This window comes from Vidua macroura, chromosome 15 (genome assembly GCF_024509145.1).
Source record: "Vidua macroura isolate BioBank_ID:100142 chromosome 15, ASM2450914v1, whole genome shotgun sequence".
Lineage (NCBI taxonomy): Eukaryota > Metazoa > Chordata > Aves > Passeriformes > Viduidae > Vidua > Vidua macroura.
The window spans coordinates 2,061,528-2,084,083 of NC_071585.1; the positions used below are offsets into that span (position 1 = coordinate 2,061,528).

Below are 22,556 nucleotides of genomic sequence, written 5' to 3' on the forward strand. Positions count from 1 at the left end.
CACTGCAGGCAAAGCACGGCAGCAGCAAAGCCCTGCTTGGGTGCTGGAGCTGCCCTGACCTCCAGCTCCTGCCCTGCCACAGTGCTCCAGGTGTGCTCCAGGTGTGCTCCAGGTGTGCTCCAGGTGTGCTCCAGGTGTGCCCGGCTGCTCTGGCACGTGCTGCCTGCTGGGCTTGTTCATCCCAGGGCAAGGAGCAGGGAGCCAGCCCGGGCACCTGTGATGCCATGATGATTTTTTGCCTTTTCTTTTATATACCTTTTATGTATTCTCAGTGCCCCTAACATGCACACTTGTAATTCCTTAAATCTGATAACTTAGCATAAACCTGGCATTCTGTTAGGCCAGAAAACTAACCATCTTAAAGGCCTCTCAACTGGGGGCTGGAAAGCCCTACACTATCTTGAGAAACCAAGGTCCTCTCTAAAATACATCCTGTAAACTAAAGTTAAGCCCATCTAGTGAGGAATACTTCAAAATAGGAAGATACCACGCTATTCCTTCAAGCCTCTCATTGAGGCATCTTTGTTAAATACTCTAATTTGCAAGGTCTATAAAACTGTATATATGATCTACCGTGTGTGTGTGCATTTCAGCGCATTCCACCTTGGTGAAGTGGTGCACCATAAAGAGTCTTATTAAATACCAAGATAAAAACCCTTTATCCCCTAACCGTGTCTGGCTCTTAATTTTAAGACCAAGGAAAAGGCATCACCTGGTGGGCTCTGTGTGCCCAATGGCACTGAACAGCAGCACCCAGGGCTCCATGCACAGCTCCAGGATGATCTCCCAGGAACACGTTCCCAGCACACATAACTCTCTGTCTAATCAGGCACTCAGCCCTGTTCCGGCAGAGATTTACAGAGAAGTTTTTTTCCTCTTGGAAGCAATAATAGATGGACAGCAAGAAAGGGAAGAAATTAATGAACAAGTAATCATTCCCAAAGTTGCAAATAGGAGCAATTCCTCACCCTGAGACAACTCTGGAAAACAAGATTAAAATGCTTAGGGGACATATTCTGAAAACTGCAGGTAATAGAACAGATAAAATGTATTTACACTATCTCACAGGGGACATGTACTTTTTATTCTGCTGAGGAATGTAATATTCTGCTGCTCATTGCAGAGCTAAAAGGGTGTCCTAAAAAAAGGAACTTAACAAAGCATTTTTAATGGCAACTGGGTCTGGTTCCAGAACACAGGTTCTCCTCTGCCCCACAGCCAACACGCCATGGGAACCACAACCAGCACCTGCAGACACACCCAGCACACAAACATCAATAATAATCCATGCCAACAGCACCATTATCAACCTGCAGAAGGGAGGCTGGGATGGCGGGGGGGGTCAAAGCAATGCTCCCTGCGCTGATGTTTCCTAAGAGGAGGAGGCAGGGCTGCCTTCCTCCACTTCCCCGCGCCCGCAGAGCCGCGGCTGCCAGCGAACAGACTGCGCCTCAAGTAGCCGCCAGCAGAAACAATTTGTCATGTGTCAGATCAAATAAACTCTTATGAGGCCACTGTGCTCCCTGAAGCAGACGGCTGCCAAACTCCAAAAGAGAAATCCAAGGAAGTGAGCCGGCCAGTGTCAGCCCAAGTGCTTGTGGAGCCCAGCACAATTCTTGTTGTGAGCCATCAGCTCCTGTGCAGCACCCCCATGTCAGGCAGCCACCAGCAGTTCCCATTAGGAACAAGGATTTGGTGTTTAAATTAACACTCCGCATAGTCCAGAAACTCCACATTCCTCATCCAGTGGCACTGCACCTTGCTCATCCCACGGAGGCCTGAGGAAGGCTGATACCTGTCAGGTGTCTGGAATGGGCTGCAATGGATTATCACTTGTCTGAGCAAGTGCTTCTTCCCTCCCAGCTAGCACATGCTACAATAATTCCCTCAAAACTGAATTACAGATTACTAATTTTTCATTTTAAATGGTCCTAGAGACTTTTTTTTTTTTTTGTTCATTCTCAAGCACCATTGCAGTTTCCCATGCATTGGGCTTGTGCCCTTGTGTTGAGGCCCCTCGCAAGTCCCGTTTGCTGCACAGTCCTGCAAGAGCCACTAAAGCACAGGGCCAAGGCATGTCCTTGTCTGTGATCCTGCTGGGCAGAACAAACCCCTAAAACTGCTGTGGGCACTTCTGCAAGAATAAATCATGCCAGCAGTACTGTGAGGATCTTAAATCACTCACCTGCTCCTGCAAAGACCAGGCTCAAGCAGTCCCTGGTCTGCACAGAGGGCACATCCCTCAGCCCAGGGCTCAGCTGCTGGCTCCAGATGTTCCAGTGTGCTCCATCTGGGAGCAGCCACCTGAGCCCTACCGTAGCCAGGAAAGCCTCTCCTTCTGTAGATGACAGACAATGGCCCCATAAAAGTGAGTCTGCGAGAGGCCTGAGGTTCCTGACTGGAAAGAGATTAGTTTATGGCAGAGTGAGAGCAGCCACAGGGAGAAAGGCAGGAGATGCAAAGGAAGGACAGGAGAAGCTGGAGGTGTTGCTTCAAGTCACCAGAAAGCAACCTCCTGCCCCAAACCCCAGCAACAGACCCTCGACACTGCCTATCAACAAAGAGAAGTGAGCAAATGGGAAATCTAGCAGCCTAAAGCAAGGAACAAGGGAAGAACAAGGAATCAGGCACAGGGCATTCCCCCAGCATTAGCAGGGCCAGTACCAACCTCAGCTGTGTGGGGTTTCCCCAGTTTATTTAAAGAGCATCCAGTGCCTGGTGATGAGTTATATTTATACCCTTTTATCTGTACCAGGACTCCTCTCCAGCCACAGGGACTGGCACGAAGCACAGGACTCCATCCATTGTTCCAGGAGGCTCTCACCCAGCTCAGAACACAATTCTCAGCTGGCCCAGGCACCAGGAGAGCTGCAAAGGACTCATAGCACTGCTTCCAGCAAGGAGCAAACACAGGCTGTGCCTGGAATGCAGGAAGTGTTACATCGAGATCCCAGGGAGGAGGAGGAGGTTACAGACTCCAGACTGTCATTTCCAGCCATGCTTTTCAGGCACTTACAGCTGCACAGACATCAGGAGTCAGGTTCCCACAGATTCCCAGCCTTTGCATGCTCCAGTTTCCAGCCAGCAGCTCTCTGGACTGTGATCCAGCCCAGCTCAGTGGTGGAAAGCAGTGCCAGCTCCAGGCACAGCCCTTGCCCCCAGCCTTTGAAGGCAGGTTAAGCAGGCAAAGCTTTGGGCGTCAACCCAGGACATGGCTTGAACTCACATCTCTGAATGGAGACTCTTCCTCTGAAAAATTAATGCTTTTTTCAGCTCTCTGCCTTTGAGAGATTTCTGAGAATCAAAGGGCTGGAGTGTAGTGGGAGTCACACTCGCATCGGGTTCCTCAGCAAACTCTGGTTCTGTTCCTGAACAATGGTAAATTCTCCAGACACCAGGAGAAAACCAAATCTGCCTCAGCCACCCCATCTCACCCTGTTCCCCAAATCTGAACAAAGGAGCCCATTTACAGCACCAGTGACAAATTTCTTTACCCAAGAACACGTGTCCAAGTGCCACACTGAGTACTGGGATGGTTCCCAGAAGCCTCCTGCTGACATGGGACACTCTTCCCCAGCTTCCCCACGTACACTCTGTACTTGATTACCCCATGCTTGCTGGGAGAAGAGGAACAGAATGCACTCCAGAGCCACTTGCTGATTCCTGATTTGAGTACAACCATGGCAGCAACACTATTTTTCCCTCTCTTTCCAAGGCTGGCACATGCTATGTCCAGTTCCCAGAGACAGGAACCTCACACCCAGCCCTTCTGTTCTGTCACCCTCAGGAGGGCCCATCTGGAGGAGCCATCACACACTAGGTACCAACACAGTATTCAAAACTACATCCAGAACTTGCAGAAGCACTAAGATCACCCACAGCTCCTGCTGGAAATTTTCCACAGTGTAAGAGTTTATTTTGTGAGCAGGAAGAGAGCAAGAAAATTAATTAAGGCAGAGTAAGAAGAAAAAGCTCCTCCTGAAGTGAGTTAACTACACTAAAGCAGCAGTTGTGAGCAGGCCAAGTCCATTTTAAGGGCTATACATTTTCACTTCCACAGTCTTGAAAAGGAAAATGAAGAGACTTTGTTCTGTATGCATATTGTCCACCATTTGTTATTGTCTGTCTATTGATGCTCAGTTGAAAAACAAAATTTAATTAAACCCCACAGTACTGCATCACCTGCCTTTGAAATATGCCTGCATTAGTGGATCATTACAGTAAATGAAATACAACTTCATATTGGATTTTTCAAATAACGTCCTAAAACTGTTACAAATTAAATAATACTCCTGCATAGAGAAATTAAGAGACAGTGATTTTAGCAAGGGCAAAGAGATGTTTACAGATGAAGTCAGGAATGAGACATGGAGGCAATGAGGCAGAGTTGCCACAGGGTTCTTCCAGACCTTGTTGGGAGGTCTCTGTGTACCAGAAACTAGAAAGGAAAGAGTGTGCCAGGGCCATGCACATGGAAAGGGCAGTGTCCCCAACCCCCCAAGAATGTCTGCATGACCAGACCAGGCATTTGGGGTGTGCTGGCACAACCTCTCCACCCAGAGAGGTGTTTCTGCATGGGGGAGAGCTCACTGCAGCCACACACCCTGCATGTCCTTTGCAAACCCAGCCAAAGCAGCAGCAGCCATGGGAAGTGAAGCCTCATAACCACTCGAAGCACTGAAAGCCTGGACACTCAGTGGCCAAGGAAAGGGATCAGGAAGGTGCTGTTGTGGCAGGATGAGAAATACATACTCAGGGAGGACAAAAGCAACAGAAGCTTTGTTATCTCAGGGTAAGTAAAAGTACAAGTGGGTCAGTGGGCCAGTGTTGGGCACAGCGGCAACGCCTGATGTGGAACACAGCAAAGCAGGTGAATATTGCATGAGCCTCACAGCTCTGGCTTCAAGAGATCTTCTCCTTAATAGCACCTGGGCTGATGCCAAATGTTCTTTGACAATTTATTTACTCCAAGAAATCATTTTCCCTAAATAAGAGGAGCCCATTACTGCATCCTTCTTCACGTGAGCCTGGAAAAGCCTGCACCCTGCAGCTCCTGTGGCCTCATCTCCATGGTGATGCACCAACACACACACACACACACACACTGACTCCAGCAAGAAGGCAAACCTCCCCAAAGGAGAGGCTGAACCTGCCCAAGGGAAAGGCTGAACCTCCCCAAGGGAAAGGCTGAACCTCCTCAAGGGAAAGGCTGAAGGTGGCAGAGCTCTCAGCAAGGTGTGCTGCAGGTGTTGGCAGGCGGGGCTTGTCCGAGAAGCAGAGCATGTCAGCCTACAAGCAGGCTGGAAATAAAGAAAACCTTGCAAGGGCACCTCTAGATCAATTTTATAGGAAAACAGTAGATTTCCAGCTGCTGTCCGTGCCAGGGAGAAGCAACTGAGAGACAAGTTCCTGTAGTTCTCATCAGTCTGTGAATCAATTATTTATAGGAAGAAGGTTCAGTGTATAATCATTGAAAGCTGTCAACATCCAGCCCACGCAGAGCTTCCTCTGTGGAAAGGCTGCTGGTCTGTGAGCCAGGGACTCCTCACCCCTGCATGTCACAGGATTAAAATGAGCAGCTGTGCCACAGGGGATCCATTACACTACAGCAACAACGAGCACTGGGACCCCAAGATACAAACAGCACTCAGCAACATTGGGCAAAAGCCACAGGAATACAGCAAATGCAGCCCAGGATCCCTCCTAAAGGAAAAATATGGTGGTGAAAGGGCATTGGGAGTGATGTAACAGAGCTGGCACACAGAGCAGCTGGGGAAGGAGACTCTGACAAGGCTCTGTGGGGCCAGACTGTCGAAGGCAAGGCAAGCACAGCACTCAAGCACCAGCCCAGTGCTTTCCTACCCCCACACCAAAGCTTCTATGGGGATCAACAACTCACAGCCACTCACCTGCACACCCCCAAATGCTCTCCCATCAGGAGATTGTGGCTTTGTGCTTCCCAGGCTGTGGCAAAGCCTCCCCTGTCACTTAAGAGCAGCACAAGCAGCTTGCATAGGGGATGGAGATTGCTGAGGCTCCGTGCCTTCCCGAGGTGGGAGCAATCCACAATCATCAGGCAGTGGGAGCACACCAAGAGCAGGGCAGACAGGGGCTGAAAATGAGCAGGCTTCACTCTCCCAGGTATTGCAGGAAACGTGCTCATCCTCAGCTCACCAGCACTCTTTGAACACAGCCAGAATGAGGCCTGAACATTAAAAACACACCAGAGTGCTGCTCCCCGTCTGCTGGAGGAAATAAAGGGAGGGGGATGTCCAATAGGGAGGAGGCACACACAGCACAGGCACCTCTGGAAGTGCCCTGCTTCTGCAGTTCAAGGTTAAACACCTCCTTTGCACTCATCTCTGAATCTGCCTCTCTTTAAAGCTGCACCAGGTAATTAGAATCATTATAACTATTATTAGACCATAATATTATTATAGCATTTTTGCTACACTTGACATCTGTTGGCTGATAGATTTAACTGGTACATAAGAAATAAATGTGCAGAGATTTCTTGCAAATGAGCACCAACACGGAAGACATTAAAGCATTCTGCATTCAAAAAGTTAATTTTATGGAAGTACACTTGAAATAAAAATTCTAAAATTAAGTTAAACCTTTAAAACTTCTTGTTAAAGGAATTATTTGGGTTTAAAGTATGCAACCATTTAAAAAATCCTGACTTTTATTTAGATGTTTAAAGGCATATATGTGGCTTGGTATCTCCTTCAGATCAACATCTGCATCTTCTTCCCATCTACTCCAGAGATTTCTAAATCATCCTTCCATCTTCCTTTCCCTCTCTCTGCAGCAGGCACTTGAATTATTTGGGCAGAGTCTGACTGCACAGGGAACCAGTATAATCAGGGCTCTTACAACCTGCTGTCTGCAAATCCTATAGAATTATCAGCAAACACACATCTAGAATAAAATACAGCTTCCTACAGCCCATGAAGCCCAAAGGGCTTTGCAAACTAGACAATTTATCCACCACTGAGATTCAGCTGTAATCCAGAGTGGAACACAACCTTTCCGTCCATATTTAACTACAGCACACAGCCCCCTGGAAAAAAAGTGAAGAAGACTCCAACAGAAGCCATAGGAATGTTTTAGGGAGACTGAATTTTCTGCCCTGGAACTGAAATTAGGTCAGGGCATCCACCAAGTTGGACACAATGATGCTTGTAGGTACCTTCCAACTCAGAATATTCCATGATTCCATGATTCTACCATCAGCCATGGACCAAGACAGGAGAACAAAGAGGGCACAGTGTCTCCATCCTGTTGATGGTGTCCCTGAAGCACAGCTGGAGTGAACAGCTGGGTACCACAAGTTACCAGCCTGGAGAGGAGGAAGACACAAACACCACAGAGGAATCCTTTGTTGTCCTTAAATTCGGTGGGGCCCAAATTTCACCCCAGAGTTAGACCCATGTGCAAAGAAAGATGGAATAGCAGGTGGAAGAGCACTTCAGAAAAGGACCAATTCTTAAACTTTAGGCAGCTGAGCCCAGCAGCTCAGTACTCACAGAATTCAGGGAGGGTAGAGCTGGTCCTGCTTGGGCAGAGACGTTTGCTCCAGTGAAATCTATTTCAGCTCAAGTAACTCCGCTTCCTTAAGCAGTTGGCACTGAGGTGACAGCAAAGGCCCGGTGCAATGAGGTATCCTGCAACCACACCCACCGTGACACACTATTTAGGACTAAAACTGAGCGTCATTAATTTCTCCAGAACAAGTAGTTTTCTCTTTTCCTGAGAAGAACAACCACACAAGGAACTTGGGATTGCTTGAGGATAAAAATGTATTTTTGCTATCTTAGCCACATACAGACAAGTCCAGTTCTCACTGAGGCGAGACCTATGGAGAGAAAAGGGGAGCAGGAGATGCTGGACACAGCTTCCCCCATGCACAACCCACTGCTGAGGCAGCTCTGAGTGGGAAGCAGGGCTGAGGATTGCCTCCGAGCTGTGCCAGTGCCAGTAAGTGTCAGCAAGAGGCCCCAGGTGAACAAAGTTCACGAAAGCTCTTAAAAATCACCTCAGCCTTCAGAAGGAGAGCACAGTCTGCCACTAGAGAGACCTGCCCATCACACCTCTAACAAAGCAGGCTTTTCACTCTATCAATCTGATGCTTTCAAAAGTCAGAGGAGCTGGGTCTGGGCAAGATCACCTTCATAAGGCCCAGTGCTCATTACTAACTAAGAAAAAAAAAGACCAACCAAAGCAACTTAAGCCCACACACTTGAGGGGTACCTATCAGCAATTCCCTGTCAGCACAAGAGAAATCCTTGTGTATGGGCCCTGGGAGCTCAGCCCAGGTCTGCTTCTGTTCAACCTTTCCATTAATCGTTTGAACAACGAAAGAGAAAGCACTTTTATAAAACCTGAAAGGATGCCCAGGAGTTAAGAGCTGGAAGCACTCTGGAGGTCATGATCAGAATTGATAAACTGAAGAAAAGTTCCCAAAACACCCACAAATCAATAGAAAGAAAAGCAAGGAGAACAATGCAAAGAAGTGCACTTGGAAACAGCACAAACAGAGATCAAGCACACAAACAGAGTCCAGGGGAAAGCTCTCCAGAGAGAACCTGGGGAAAACTTGAGACCAGACTAAATGTGCCAGCACTGTGACACCACAGCTCCAAAGAGCTGAACATCACCCTGTGATCCAGGAACATAAAATACCCAATTCTGGGCTCCATGCTGGGTATCAGCTCTGAGTTACAGACAAACCAGAGGGTCTGGGCAGCCAGCAGGAGCAGTCAGCAGTATGAAACATGCTGCCCCATACCAGCTGTGGAGAGGTTTCTCCATCCCTGCTCCCTCCAGAGCCAGTACCAGCTCCCAGATTTTAACAGGGTTTATTTACAAGGACAACCAGCCACAGGCTCCCCGCTCTATGAAGGCAAGAGACAAACTGGCTGCTCAGTTTGCTGCAAGGGCAAGTTATATGAGCTGTCAGGCTCTGAGAGTGGGATTCCATCAAGGCCCAGAGGGAACTGGGCCCTGTCCAGATCTGCACTACCATCCACCAATGTCCACCCTGGAGCCAAGTATCTCTCACCTGGCTCAGGACAGGGCCACGGACAAGGAGGCTGTTCCAGCCCTCTATTTCATTTTAGCATCCTCCATCTGGCTACTCCTACAGCAGTGACAAAGCCAAATGAACAGCTTTCTCTTCCCCAAAATACAACAGAGCTCCTCATCCTGCTGAGGGGCACCCACACAACACAGACCCAGCACCAGTGTGACCGTTTCCATTCACACCTTCCTTATCCCTCACAAACAAAGCTCATCAAGCTTCATTTGCCACCTCGCTGCTGCAGCAGAGAAGCCAGCAGGGAAGGGGATGCTGCCCTGGGGAAGACACGGCTTCCCGGCTTCCCTCCTCCCCTCCCACCCCACACAGCCCCACCGACCTCTGTGACTGTCTGAAGCCCACATGGGCCATCACCCAGCCCTGCCTACCCCAAACACCTGAATTTGAGAGGACAGTCATTGAAAGCCACTGAAGTCATTGCCACAAGGTGTTACAAAGCAGGCGACAGCAGCTGGTGCCACCAGAAAACAGCTGCACCAAACCCAACCAGCAGCTTGGGAGAAATCCAGCGAGGGGGCAAAAGCTACAGATCTCATGCAAAAGCAGGGCTTAGCTCTCAGGAACATTTCAGATTTCCCAAAGACTCAGAGGGATTTGGGGTTTTGCTGAGCTGCCTCGCGAACCACAGCCAGAATGGATCTATCCTTGGTGAGCAGGCGCCGTCTCCCTTTGCAGGGCTGCTTGCAGAGATCCCCAGCCTTGTGTCACTTCCCACTGCAGGTGCTAAGAATATCTGCGTGTTCATAAAAAATAGCAACCAGCTATTGAGAACTTATCAACAAAGTGCTCGACAGATCTTAATTAAAGCTGATTCACCTCCCTCACGAGCCTGAGCCGAGAGTTATTTCTCAGAGGAGAACGCAGAGTGTAAGAGCTGAGGTGGGTTATAAAAGTCACAGAGGGAGTCAGTAGCACACAGGATGAGCACATGTAAAGGCTGACTATTATCCCTAAATTTATCCAAATAACCCAATGCTTCACAAATTCTCAAAGTATGGCTGCTGTGCTTTCAACCCCATCTGCCCAACCCAAGCAGAAGCAGACAGAGACAGGTTTGGGGGTGCTGAAGTTTTCCAGGTGTTTTATTGCTCAGGCTAAAGGAATTCTCCACTGCAAAAATGAAGAAGGTGGTGGCAGTAGCACCAACCCTGCTCTTGTGCTGATTCAGGACACAGGGACAACACTGTGGGTTCAAAGGCTGTTCTGACAGTTCACCAGCAATTCACCAGTTCACTGCTTCCATCTGATTTCTTCCAAAGAATCGTATTTGTATCCCTTCAAATATGGTAAATACAGGGTCACACAGACAGCACCCTCCAGGAACTCGCAACACTGCTCTCCCACCTCTGGTAGCGGGACTCCTACACTGAAGTTTCTGGGACAGTATTTTGGATACTTCCACCATAGAAATGCCCTAGAGGCTGCTGAAAAGCAAAGTGGACCAGGCTGGGTCATTTTAAGGCAGGGTTGAGGAAAAGAAAGAAAGAGAAAATTAGAAGTCCATCCCTTAACAATGCTCCTCCCAGAGAAATGAATTCAAATGATCACAGGGAGCAGGAACACTGCGGCAGCACGTTCAGTAAATGACAGGGCGTGTCATCTTCTTCTAACGCCCTCTGGACACTTATCTGCACTTCAAAGGTTCCTGCCGGGCTATGCACGGAGCAGCCTCTTCCACAGAAAGCTCCATCACAGAAATGCCTCTGCAGATTATCCTCCTTTGGCAGGCACACTGAGCAGCACTGGTGCAGGCAGCTCTGCCTCTGCACGGCACTGGGACTGGGTTAGTTCTAGCAGAAAAACACTGCAGAATAAATAACTTGGCCTTAAGAAATTGTGTCTACAGAACTTGGTGTAAACCCAGACCCTCCTGAAGGCGGGTGGCGTCAGTGCTCTGTCGACAAGTGCTAGTCAACCACTGAACATTCTAAATGTAACTTAAATATTTTACGGCAACATTCCAAGCAGCGTTTATATACAAAATCCCATTTGCTCAGCACTCCCTTCCTGGCCTTGTGCAACGCATCGTTTTACCAGTTCTTCAGCCAGAGAACTATATGCAGGTTTGTACCAAAACAACTAAAACAGTTTTAAAATTCAGACCTCGTGTTAAAGAGCCCACACCCTGAAGAAACATCCATTTCAATATCCCAAAACTATTCCAATTTTTCCAGCACGTTTTTATTCCACAGCAGCCTGGGTACACAGTAGGCCAGAGGACACCCAGCCCACCCTCACGCTCCAGGCAGGATCCAAACTGTGCCCGTTGGGGGAAACTTACGCGTAAATATTTTTGTTTTAAACCCTTCAGTGTAAGGGATCCCTGTCCTGCCCCGACCGTGTGCCTAAGTGCCCCTCACAGGGCCCGCGTTTGCGGTCCCTGCAGCAACACTCCAGCCGCAGCAGCTGTTTGTCCTGCCAGGCCTGCCCGAGCCCCCGGGGCCGCGCACGCACCGTCCCTAACGGCCCGGCCACGGCCGCTCTGAGGGGAACCGGGCCGGCGGTCTCACCGGCAAGGCCTCACCGCCGGCTCCGCTCGCGCGAGGGCAGCGCAGAGGGGAGGCAGCGGCCGGTGCCCACGGGGCCGGAACCAGGGCTCTATCCAGGATCCCGGGTCCCGACCCGGAGCCACCGCCCGGCCCTCACGGGCCGCCAGCAACGCCGCCCACCGCGACCCCCCCACCCCGACTCACCGCTCCGCACTGCGCACGCTCCGCCCAGCCCCAGCCGCCCCGCCCCGGCCCCGCCACAGCCAATCAGCGCCGTCCTTGGCCCAGCTCCTGCCCTTAGCCCCGCCCCTAGTCCCGCCCCACCCAGTCAGCACTGCCCCAATCCTGGCCACACCCCCTGGGCTGTCCCGTTCTGTCCGCACCGCCCTTGGCCCCGCCCCCTGGCCCCGCCCGTGCCCCGTCAGGCGGCGGCGGCGGCGGCGCTGGCGCTGCCCTGGCCTCGCCGTGTCCCAGGCTCGGCTCGCCGGCCTGAGCCTTGTCCCGGGCCGGGCTGAGTCGTGTCCGGGGTCGGGCCCCGGAAGCCGGGGCTGCCCTGAGCGGGCAGGAGCCTCCCTGGCTGTAGGAACGGCCTGTCCCGGGCAGCGGGCAGCAGCCCCGTCCTGGAGGATCTGTCCCTCAGGAAGGGCCAGACGGGACTGCCTGGCTGGGGGCGCCTCTGCATCGTGTTAAGTTGGACATAGGATTAATTTCTCCGTGGAAAGGGTGGTCAGGCCTTGGCAGGGGCTGCCCAGGAAGGCTTGGAGTCCCCAACCCTGGAGATCTCCAAGGAAAGCCTAAAGGTGGCACTCAGTGCTCTGGGATGGGGACAAGGTGGGAATATTGGATGGGTGCCTGGGAACAGGAGGAAATATTCACAATGATCTGGAGATGTTTGCCTTATACATCACATCGTCCCTGCCGCAGGCTACTTCACCACCCCGTTTATTTTTCACAGGTTTTGAGGAATGTATTTCAGGTAAATACAAGGGTGTAAATTCTCAGCCTTGGCACCCCTAGCTGATGCTGAAATGAGGTGGGAAAGCCAGAGAAGGCACAGGCAGCTCACTGGTCCCCTCACCTCTTTCACTCAAAGCACTCTGCTGATTAAAATCATTCCAAAGCATTTCCCACCCCTCTCCCGAATGCGACTGAGTGATGGCATTGCAGAAATGATGGAAAATCAGCCATGAGCTGTGCAGCCCTCCCTGGCAAGGGCTGGGCTGTGGCTGAGGAACAGGCCATGAGATCCACTGCACAGCAGCCAAAACCAATGTGCCAGCCCCAAAATTAAACCTGCAATGCTTAAGCATCTAGTGAAAGATGTTCAGTGACATCAGGGGACCTGTCCCTGGGCCACTGTCCCCATGGCTCTGCTCACCCATGCTGTGTTTCACTGCTGGCACCCACAGAGATCCTGGAGGCAGGAGATTGACTGTAAGCAAATCTCAGCTCTCCTTGCCAGTAATTGAATATTTTCAATCTTTCCAGGTTGGTTGTAAACATCTCAAAAACATAATCTGGAATCAAATCCCTCAAAGCCTGTCAGGAGTGCACCAGAGCTTTATTGATGTTTATCAATTTTTGTTGGGGTTTATGGTTTCTCAGGCAGCTACGTGACTGCTGCCTGGATGTAACTCCTGGCCTTTGGATGGCCAAAAGTACTGCTGTACTTCAGCCTCTTCCTCCTCCTTTTGGGCTCCACACACCAAGCCCAAGGCTGGCAGCCAGGCAGGACTAGTCTCTCTGCTTGCAGCCCAGGAGCCAAATGTCAACTGGAGCATTGGGAAGAGGATTTTCTCCCTGCTTGTCTCAGGGTGCTGGCACAGCAGCCACCAGGCATTTAGGGAAGCCTCACTGAGATGCTCAGTCCATCCAGAGAGGAGCACTGCTGCATCCCTGGGCAATCCCAACCAAATCCCACATCTGAAACTGCTCCCACGTCAAAGAGATAAGAAAATACACTCTGCATGTATTACTTTCTGCATCTGGAGTTCCTCTCTTTGGTCTGATGGGGTGGAGGGCTTTTTCCAAAGGTACTAGAGAAGATGGGTGTGAGAGAGTAATTTGGGACTGGGAGTAATTTTTCATCAGTATACTTAAAGACAATCACAGCACTAGGAGGGAGGCCTAATTGTGGAGTTGTGTAATTAGTTTTTATGTCACTGCAATTATTCTGTTGGCTACATATAAAGAACATGGGAAAATGCAGCACTTAATTTTAAATCAAGACTTGATTCTCTTTTAGTAGGTAATTGATGTTGATCACATCACTTAGCAGCAACTATAAAATGTGCTATTTAGATTGTAAAAGGATGGAGAAAAGGACTAAGCAGATAGGTAATTGATGAATTGAGGCAGCATTGGTGGGAGGCAGCAGGAATCCTTCAGCTGACTCTGCTTGCAGCTGCTCCTGGGCTTCGTTAGTGCCCAAAGCTTTAACAGGAACAGAGCCCCTGTCCCCGTCGCACACCATCGCTCTGTCCTGGACAGCAGCGGCAACAGGGTAACTGCTCTTCATGGAATTGATCCCTCCAGGTTAAACCCCTTCCTTTAAGGAATCCAGATTTCCTTCACAGAATTGATCCCTCCTGGTTAAACCCCTTCCTTTAAGGAATCCAGATTTCCTTCACGGAATTGATCCCTCCTAGTTAAACCCCTTCCTTTAAGGAATCTAGATTTTCTTCAGGAAAAGGTGTGTGGGTTTGTGCCCAGGACTGCCATATGCTCGCCCGCAGCCACCAGGCTCCTCTCCTCTCCTCTCCTCTCCTCTCCTCTCCTCTCCTCTCCTCTCCTCTCCTCTCCTCTCCTCTCCTCTCCTCTCCTCTCCACGCTGTTTGCCTTCTTCAGTAGCTCAGTTGTGGCAACGTGTCCCAAATTTGGTCACTAATGAAATTACCTGACTGGTGCTAAACACCCCCAGACACATAATTGAACATTTAAGTCCAAAAGGAAAATTAAGTTGCAAGGTGCCAATGCTGTGAAGCGTCACTGTGCTGCCCCTCGATAGGTAACTCTTTTAGTGATATTTTCATACTAAAAGTACCTGCAAGTAGCACCAGAAAAAAGCCATGGATGCTGTTTAACACAGCAATGCAGAGACATCCAGAGGGTTCAGTTGCCCTTTTCTCTCTGGAAGGATGCCAGGATGAGCATGAGAGGTGTCTCTCCTGGATACAAAGCAAGTTCCACAGGCTGCAGAAGACTCTTGAGGTCGCAGGTCCAGGCTTTGCACTCGCACCAAAATAGATGGATTTGTGGCCAGACAAGCCACTGGAAAGAGTCCTACCAGGATTTTTAAGTGAAACACTTTTCCCCTCCAGCCTTTTCTTTCCCTGAACCTTTTTTGTGTGCTGTAGCAAAATGTGAGATGGAATTTGGGCTCCAGCGGGTGTAATTGTTGAACAGCCTGCCCCAGCTGGCCTCACTGCTGCAGAGAGCTGCCCACAGCCACTTTCCATGCTGACAGAATGAAATGCATTTTTACAGCCCAAGACATGAGTCATGACCCAGCCTGAGTTCAGAGCAGAGCGTTTTTGGAGTACGTGTGACTCCAAAGAGGCCAGAGGGGAACCCTGGGCTTGAGATAGGATGGCATCACAGCTGCAGAGTTTCCCCAGTCACTTTTAAAAATGCTTTTTCTCACCCATTTTGTGTGCTGTGATATGAAGGTTATTGCAGGACCTGTTCTGCCATGTCAGCATCAGCCTCTCTGAATTGCTGTGAGGATCAGATGGGTCCAGCTTGCAGTCTCTTATCACCACCAGCACAAGTCCTATTTCATTCACTGCCAAAAAAAGAGACTCATCTAAGGGTTTTTGCCATCAATCCCTCGGAGGCTCTGGAGCCATAAGTGAGATGCAGTGAGCCCAGGGGCCATCCCTGCTCCAGAAGGGCTCTGCCGGTGGGGGTGCAGCACCAGGTTCACGGGTGAGCTGCTGCCCATGCCATAGTGGCACAGCTTGGGGCCAGTGTCCCACCGGGTGACAGCCCCTGACGGTTCCTCTGCCTCTGGGCCACGTCCCCAGGACAGCTCTGTCCTCACGGGAGCTCCAGCTGCAGGACAGAGGGTGGGCCGTGCCTGGGTGAGAGGGATGATGCCGGGTGGCTGCCGCGTTCCACACCTGGTTATTAACAGCACCATTCAGCACCGCCAGGTGCTTTGCCGCACGCAGGGTTCCCCGGGCTGCCCTTGCGCGCTCCCGCCTGATACTTTGGATTAAATCAGCAAAGGCTACACAGTCATCAATTCCCAGTGCTCTCCTCCAGGAGAGGGGAAAGCACAGAGGAGAATAAAGCCCAAAGTGAGAGCACAGGGACCTGCAGGTATGGGAGGGGTGTGAAGAGAAACTCAAGCTTTCACTGCCACCAGCTCAGCTGCAACCAGGCAGGAACAGTGACCTTAGGGATGCTTTTCTAGAAGCCATCATGCCAAACGACCTGGGCAGGGGCCTTTATGGGTGCTCAAGCAGGGATTTGGGTGAAAAATTGACCAGCGTAGAGGGCCATGCAAGCAGGACAGTTCAATCCCCTGCCTCCTCCCCATGGAACAGAGCCTGGTCACAGACACACAGTCCTGGTTATCCTCCAGCAGTCAGACTCCCTTGGCCTCGGGGCAATCTGCCACTGCCTGTCGGAACCCAGGCTAGCTCGGTGTTGTTCCAGGGGCAATGCCAAGTGTGGGGAACTGACTCAGCTGGGATGGTGCCAGAGCCAGAACCTTAGAGCCAAGTGCCCTACACTGGAGACTCCACAGCAGCACAGCAGGGATCAAGAAAGGAAGTCATGAGAGGCTCTTTCACTGTGAGATCCAATTTGTTTATTGACAGGTAGAGAAAGGAGTAAAATTGAAGAAGTCACAGGTGAAAAAGAGCCCCAAACACTCCTGTGCACAGGTTTTTAAGCTTTCATGAAACAGGGGGTGGGTACAACAAGACAACCAATGGGGTAGCACTCAGGGTGTGGTTTTCAGAACAACAACTTATCAGGATGAGGGGAGGAGAGAGGGTTCAGCTAGGATTGGTCCCGGGGGGTAACTGGCAGGGAACATTCCAGAACAAAGGGTAGGGTTTGCACTGACGGACAGGGCAGAAGGGTTGCCTTGATGGGCAGGGAAGGGTCTGGAACAAAGGGAGGAGATTACTTGATGGACAACCGGATAGGAGGGTCAAACTCGAGGAGAAAGTAACTGTGATAGCACAGGGACTGACAGAACAAACCACTAGGCAACTGGACAATTAACTTCATAAAGTCAACACGCACCGCAACAGCAGTCAGTCCCTCCCAGGGCTGAAGGTTTTAGATCGTTGGAAAGCCGTGGGCAGTACCCATCCCTGCCTCTCTGGCTGCCTCCCCCAGGAGCCAGATCCCAGCTGCCACCTCCTCTTCACTGTATTTGAAGGACGTCCACATCACAGCACACAAGGGCTCAAGGGCAAGGGCAGGGACAATTAATAAAACACCTCCCCTAAGGTGGAAACACGAGATCACCCATCTCAGCAGTGTCACACCACTAAAGGAGAGGAGATGGTTATGAGCCATTATTCCCTGCACAAACGGGCTTTAAATAATCATCCATCACCAACATCCAGCACAGGATGTTCCAAAGGTGTCTGGAAAAGCCTTTGTGGCTCCTTTCCACTATGGCACGGGTGACCACAGTGCCCATCACCTGGAGATCCTTACAGAGCCTCCATACCCACACTGCTGCTGCTCTGGGAAGAAATCAACCCTATAAAACATCAACAAGACCAAACATGCTGCTTTAGGGTTTCAGGTCCATCTCCCTGGGGTGGGATCACAGGAGGGCAGGGCTCCCCAGCTGCCCCAGCCCTCCTGGCCTGTCAGGAGAATTGAGATGTTATGGAGCAGCAGTGCAGGAATTGAAAACCTTTCTCCTTCTGGAAGCCCTTGAGGCTGCCAGTCTCAGCTGAGCCACTGCTTGCCAACAGTTTTTCATTTCTTCTCTGTTTCATCTAAACTTTCCACTGGGTTCCTCATCCATCTGAGCTGCAATGATAAATATGGAAATAAAGAGGCATTTACAGCCCCTCTCTTGGGCTGGTTTTGTGTATAAACAAGCTGTGCTCACAGCATCCTCCTCTCCAAGTGCTGGTTCAAGAGCAGCAGGGTGGGTCTGCCCCGGACTCAGTGGGTGAAGGATTTGGGAAAAATCCCTGGGACACTGTGGGGAGAAAACTGCAGCAAAAGAGATCGGGCAAGCAAGGCCCACAGGGACTTTTGTAAAGGACTAGACAGGAAAGAGCAACAGTTGAAGAGCTGGATGTGTGAAGTATGAAGAAAGGCTTTAATTTACACAGAAACGCTTAATCCATTAATCACAGGAACATTTGTGTATGAAAACCTCCCTCTCGTTTAATACTATCTCAGGTTTGTCCAAGAAGGTAATAACTGTTTGGCAGGGGAGTGGGAGGGGCGAGGTGGGACAGGCTGAGGCCATGGGCTTGTTTCCAGGGAGAGAAGACCGTGGACTCCACCACAGTCCCTTCGTCTCCATTCACACTGCTCCAGTGTTCCTTCCCTTGCCCCAAAGAGCTGAGGGGTGTGAGGATCATCCTGGAGGCAGGGGAAAGCTCTGGCAGCATAGCATGGACTGATCCATCCCCTGATCCTCACCTGATGCTTCTCTCAGGCTTAACTTGTTCTGCTTTAATCCCGTGTGCTTTCCCAGCAATGCCAGCATTGCACCAGACCAGCCAAAGTCTCCTCGTGTCCCATGATAGTCCCACAGACCGCAAATTTCGCTCTCAGCCAGCAGGTGAACGTAATCTCTACAAACCCAGCTGCCTTCCTGGAGCTGTTACCTGTGTTCCTCCAGGGAGAAAAATAGGAAAAATTAGTATGCGGCTTCTTCCTTGAGAAATCAATGCGATCTCAACTCACTGTGAAGTTCTCTGACTGTTAGAGATGCTGCACTAGTAAAAACTAACCCTCAGAGGAGAAAGGGTGGCGAAAAAAAAGAAAGAAAAATAAATTCCAGTGACTAGACAAGTCTAAAATGTTGCAGAAGGCTAAACTGCCAGGGCTGAGGCTTGTTTGGAAATCCCAGAGTGGAGAGGGCTGCACAGTCCAGCTGTTTATCACCCCACCAAGAATCAGCTGCAATTGTTAATTCTAATTAGAACTGTTGGGTAAAAATGTAATCAAGAGTTTCCATTAGGGAAAAAAAAAAAAAAAAAAAGACATTTCATCTAAATTAAAGATTTTGTTTTTAAGAAAGGGGGTAAACGTTGAAAATTTTGTAGCAACTCATTTCAGCATTTTCTAGATGAAAAGGGATGTATTTTTGCTGTGAAATGCATCATCAATTCAAATGTGTTTTATCTTACAGTCTGAAGAGCAAAAAATAGTTTTCAAATCAAAGCAAAAATTGTATTTTTAGGCATTTTCTTTAAAAAAGACTATCTGGGGGTTTCGGTCCTAATTAAGAATGATTATTGGTTTTCTTTTTTTCCTTAATGAAATAAGCTGTTCCTGGTTAGCTCTGCTCTAAAACACTGGGTTGATGTGCCCACCCATCTTCCCCCAGCACCTGACCTCAGTGCTGTGCTCACACCACCCCACTCTGGGTGTCAGCGCTGCCCAAAATCCCTGGGATTTGAGTCAGGCTTTATAAGACTCACAGAATCAAAGCAAATTCCTTGCTGCCAAGAGAGCTGGTGGGGCACTGGAAGGACACAGGTGTGTTTGGTGGGCCTTGTGCAGGTCTGAATTCCTAAGGTGAGCTGATGGTGGTGCCCATACTTGGGGCAAGGCAGCTGCAACCCCCCCTTGTGCGTTTGACCCTGTGGCTGATGCCATGGGATTGCCACAGATCGCAGCAGGACTTTGCATCCTAGGGGATCCTCTCCACAGGATTAGCAGATCACATATATCACACTGACACCGTGGTTTAGAATCTGGTAGATGAATAACAGAGCTTGTGGTTTGTGATCTGTCCACTGGGTAGGAACACTGAAGGAGAGGGCAGAAAAAATAGGGGCTAAATAGGGCCTGGGAGCAGAAGGGAACACCAGGGAAGGAGACTGGGCCAGGGAGAAGCTCAGAAAGAGGAGAGGAGGGTGGAAGAGGAAGGGAGCAAAGCTCAAGGTCTCTGCCAGAGATTAAATGGAAAAATAAATTCTGTACAGCAGTTTTAGCCCAGAACAGAGGGAGCTGCATGGGCTCCTTGAGCTGCCCGAGTGCATTTTGAACAACAAAAACAGCAGGCTCTGAGAGGGCCAGGAGACCCAGGCGGGTGTGGAGGGGGGAATGGAGGGAGGAGTTGCAGGCCTGGGGGAAGCAGAGTCCCGCAGGCAGGGCACGCTCCTGTCCAGCCACATCCAGAGTGGCACTGCCCTTGCTGCTGGCACACCACCCCTCTGGCAGGTGATTGGGGGTGATGTAACCTTTCCCGACTGCTCTTTCCTCCAGACCAAGTGATTGCTGTCCAGCTTCACGGTACGGGAACAGCCTGAGCAGCCTCTCCCCGAGCTGCCCGGAGGGACACAGCCAGCCCCCGCCTCCGAGACAGCTCAGCAGCACATCCTGCCCCGCTGCCACCCCCGGGGAGCTGTGCTGGCAGAGCTGGCACCCAGGACATGGCCCCAAGCCCCGGTGGGAGGCCGCAGGCCCTGGGCCAGGGAAGGAGATGGTTGGATCATGGGTTCTTTCTGCAGGGAGCAACTGGTGGATGAAGCTTGGAGCACCCACTCACACGTGGGAGCAGAAACAGGGGATAACACACTGCACCAACCAGTGCTTTATGCACCTAACTCAAAATAAGCTTTCTTAAAAAAAAAAATCTAAGAAAATTTTTTTGTTATTATTTTGAAGTTATAAATTATTGAAAGACTTCTCACTACTCTCCCAAATCATTCTCAGGCAAAGAAAAGGCAGTTCTACCTTCAACAGTGCCTTGTAATAAAATGAGTCAGATTCATTTCGCTCATGATTTGCCCTTGCCTCCCTTTGTCCATGTCTTAAACTACATCCTGGCTTGGTCTGATTAGCAATGTCTCCTCGGAGGCAGAGGAGGCCCTGCAAGAGTGGGATGTATTGCAGGTCAAGATTAAAGTGCTCTGCATGCCATTCACTGTAAAAACTATAACTGGCTTAACTCAGTGCAATTAGATGGCTCAGAGGTTGCAGAGTAACAGCAGCAGTGTTTCAGTGCAGCTGATTAAAGCACAGCCCTGGCATTAAGGGATGTGATTAAAAGGCAGTGTCAGGGCTGAGACCTGGCAGAGAAGCTCAGCAGGCAGGGTTAAATCCATAGCTTCTTCTGGGGTTGGACACCCCAGGGCCTGGAAAAGATCTCTAAGTATCAGCTGAGCCAGCTCAGCTTTTAGGTCTGGAATGCCATCTTGTGATGGCAGTGGGGAAGTGGAAATGGCCCCTCTGTGGAGTCTGAGGAGATGATGGAATTACAGAATGGGTTGGGTCAGAAGAGACCATAAAAATAATTTTATTCCTCCCCCTGCCTTGGCAGGGGCACCTTCCACTGTCCCAGGTTGCTCCAAGCCCTGTCCAACCTGGCCTTGGGCACTGCCAGGGATCCAGGGGCAGCCACAGCTTCCCTGTGCCAGGGCCTGCCCACTCTTCCAGGGATCAATTCCTCATTCCCAATATCCCATCCATCCCTGCCCTCTGGCAGTGGAAACCATTCCCTGTGTCCTGTCTCTCCATCCCTTGTCCCCAGTCCTTCTCCAGCTCTCCTGGAGCCCCTTTAGGTCCTGGAAGGGGCTCTGAGGTCTCCCTGGAGCTCCTCCAGGTGAGCACCCCCAGCTCTCCCAGCCTGGCTCCTCTGCCGAGGGACTCCATTTCTGGGAGCATCGCCATGGCCTCCTCTGGACTTGCTCCAACAGCTCCATATCCTTCTGATGCTGGAGCAGCTCTGCAGGGGGATCCCACCAGGGCAGAGTAGAGGGGGACAATCCCCTCCCTCACCTGCTGCCCACTCCTGTGTGTTGCAGCCCAGCACAATGGGGTTTCTGGGCTGCCACTGCACACTGTTGGTTCATGTCCAGCTTTTCATCCATGATGTCCTCCAAGTCCTTCTCTGCTGGTCAATGAGCTCTTCTCCCAGTTTGTGCTCATGTGTGGGATTGCCCTGACCTCGGTGCAGCACCTCAAAGAGTGCTGAATCTCCCAAAAGAGGAAAAGGCACCATTGAGGCCATAGCTGCCCCGCCACCTCTGCTGTGTGGGAGCCGAGCAAGGCTGGTGTCACTCATAGGGCAGTGCAAGTATCAGCACCCACAAGGTGTCATCATCATGGTCCCCAGCTGTGATAGACACCAAGGGGACAAAAGTTCTTCTCACCAGAGCCTGAACTTGCTTGGCTGTGGGGCTGGAGGTGACCATCATGGTAAATGATGATGTACATCCACAAATCTTTTCTTCCATAGCTTTACTGAGTTTTCTTCTTCTTCCCATGGTACTACTCTGTCTTTTTCTCCAATGACTGACAGTGTGGCCAAATGGCATTGAGCCAAAATCTGATTGGTGCTGAAGGATCACAGTACCAACCCTGTGGTGCCAGAGCTGGAGGTGAGCAGTGACAGGCGGGCAGTGAGCCCTGTTCAGGGCTGAGGTGACAGTAAAGGATCTCTCTTGCTGCCACAGAAGCCACAGACATTGGCTACGTGGGGGGATGTCCCACTCCAGGCTTGGAGCACACGTATTTTGAAGCATTACAGCTCCATGCCAGTGCAGATCTCCTGAGTGGATGCACTGTGCCAGCAGACAGTGCTCATGTCCTGGTTTAACCCATCCTGCTAATTTATGGGAGCAGAATCACTCAGATGTGATTCCTCCTTTATGCTGTAACTGAACATTCACTCGACAGAGGCTACCCAGGCTTCTGGAGCCTGTTGAGTTGCTTTGAATGCAAGCTGCAGGGCTGTGCTGGGATGCAGGGAGCTCAGGGGAGGCTGTGTCTAGACTAGAGGAACTCTCCTGAAGGCTAGC

At 50.5% G+C, this 22,556-nt stretch overlaps 1 protein-coding gene across 2 annotated transcripts in view; it reads right to left on the reverse strand.

Moving 5' to 3' along the window:
• The window catches only part of SIL1 (SIL1 nucleotide exchange factor), a 98,850-nt gene extending 87,014 nt beyond the window's left edge, over positions 1-11,836 (reverse strand). Inside the window, exon 1 of one of the 2 annotated variants that reach the window (XM_053991168.1) lies at positions 11,794-11,836. The gene's annotated coding sequence lies outside the window, so the exon portion shown is untranslated. Of the gene's footprint in view, positions 1-11,554; positions 11,772-11,793 lie in introns of those variants that run through there. The other variant, XM_053991167.1, reaches the window with a different exon arrangement.
• Between the last annotated feature and the right edge of the window lie 10,720 nt (positions 11,837-22,556).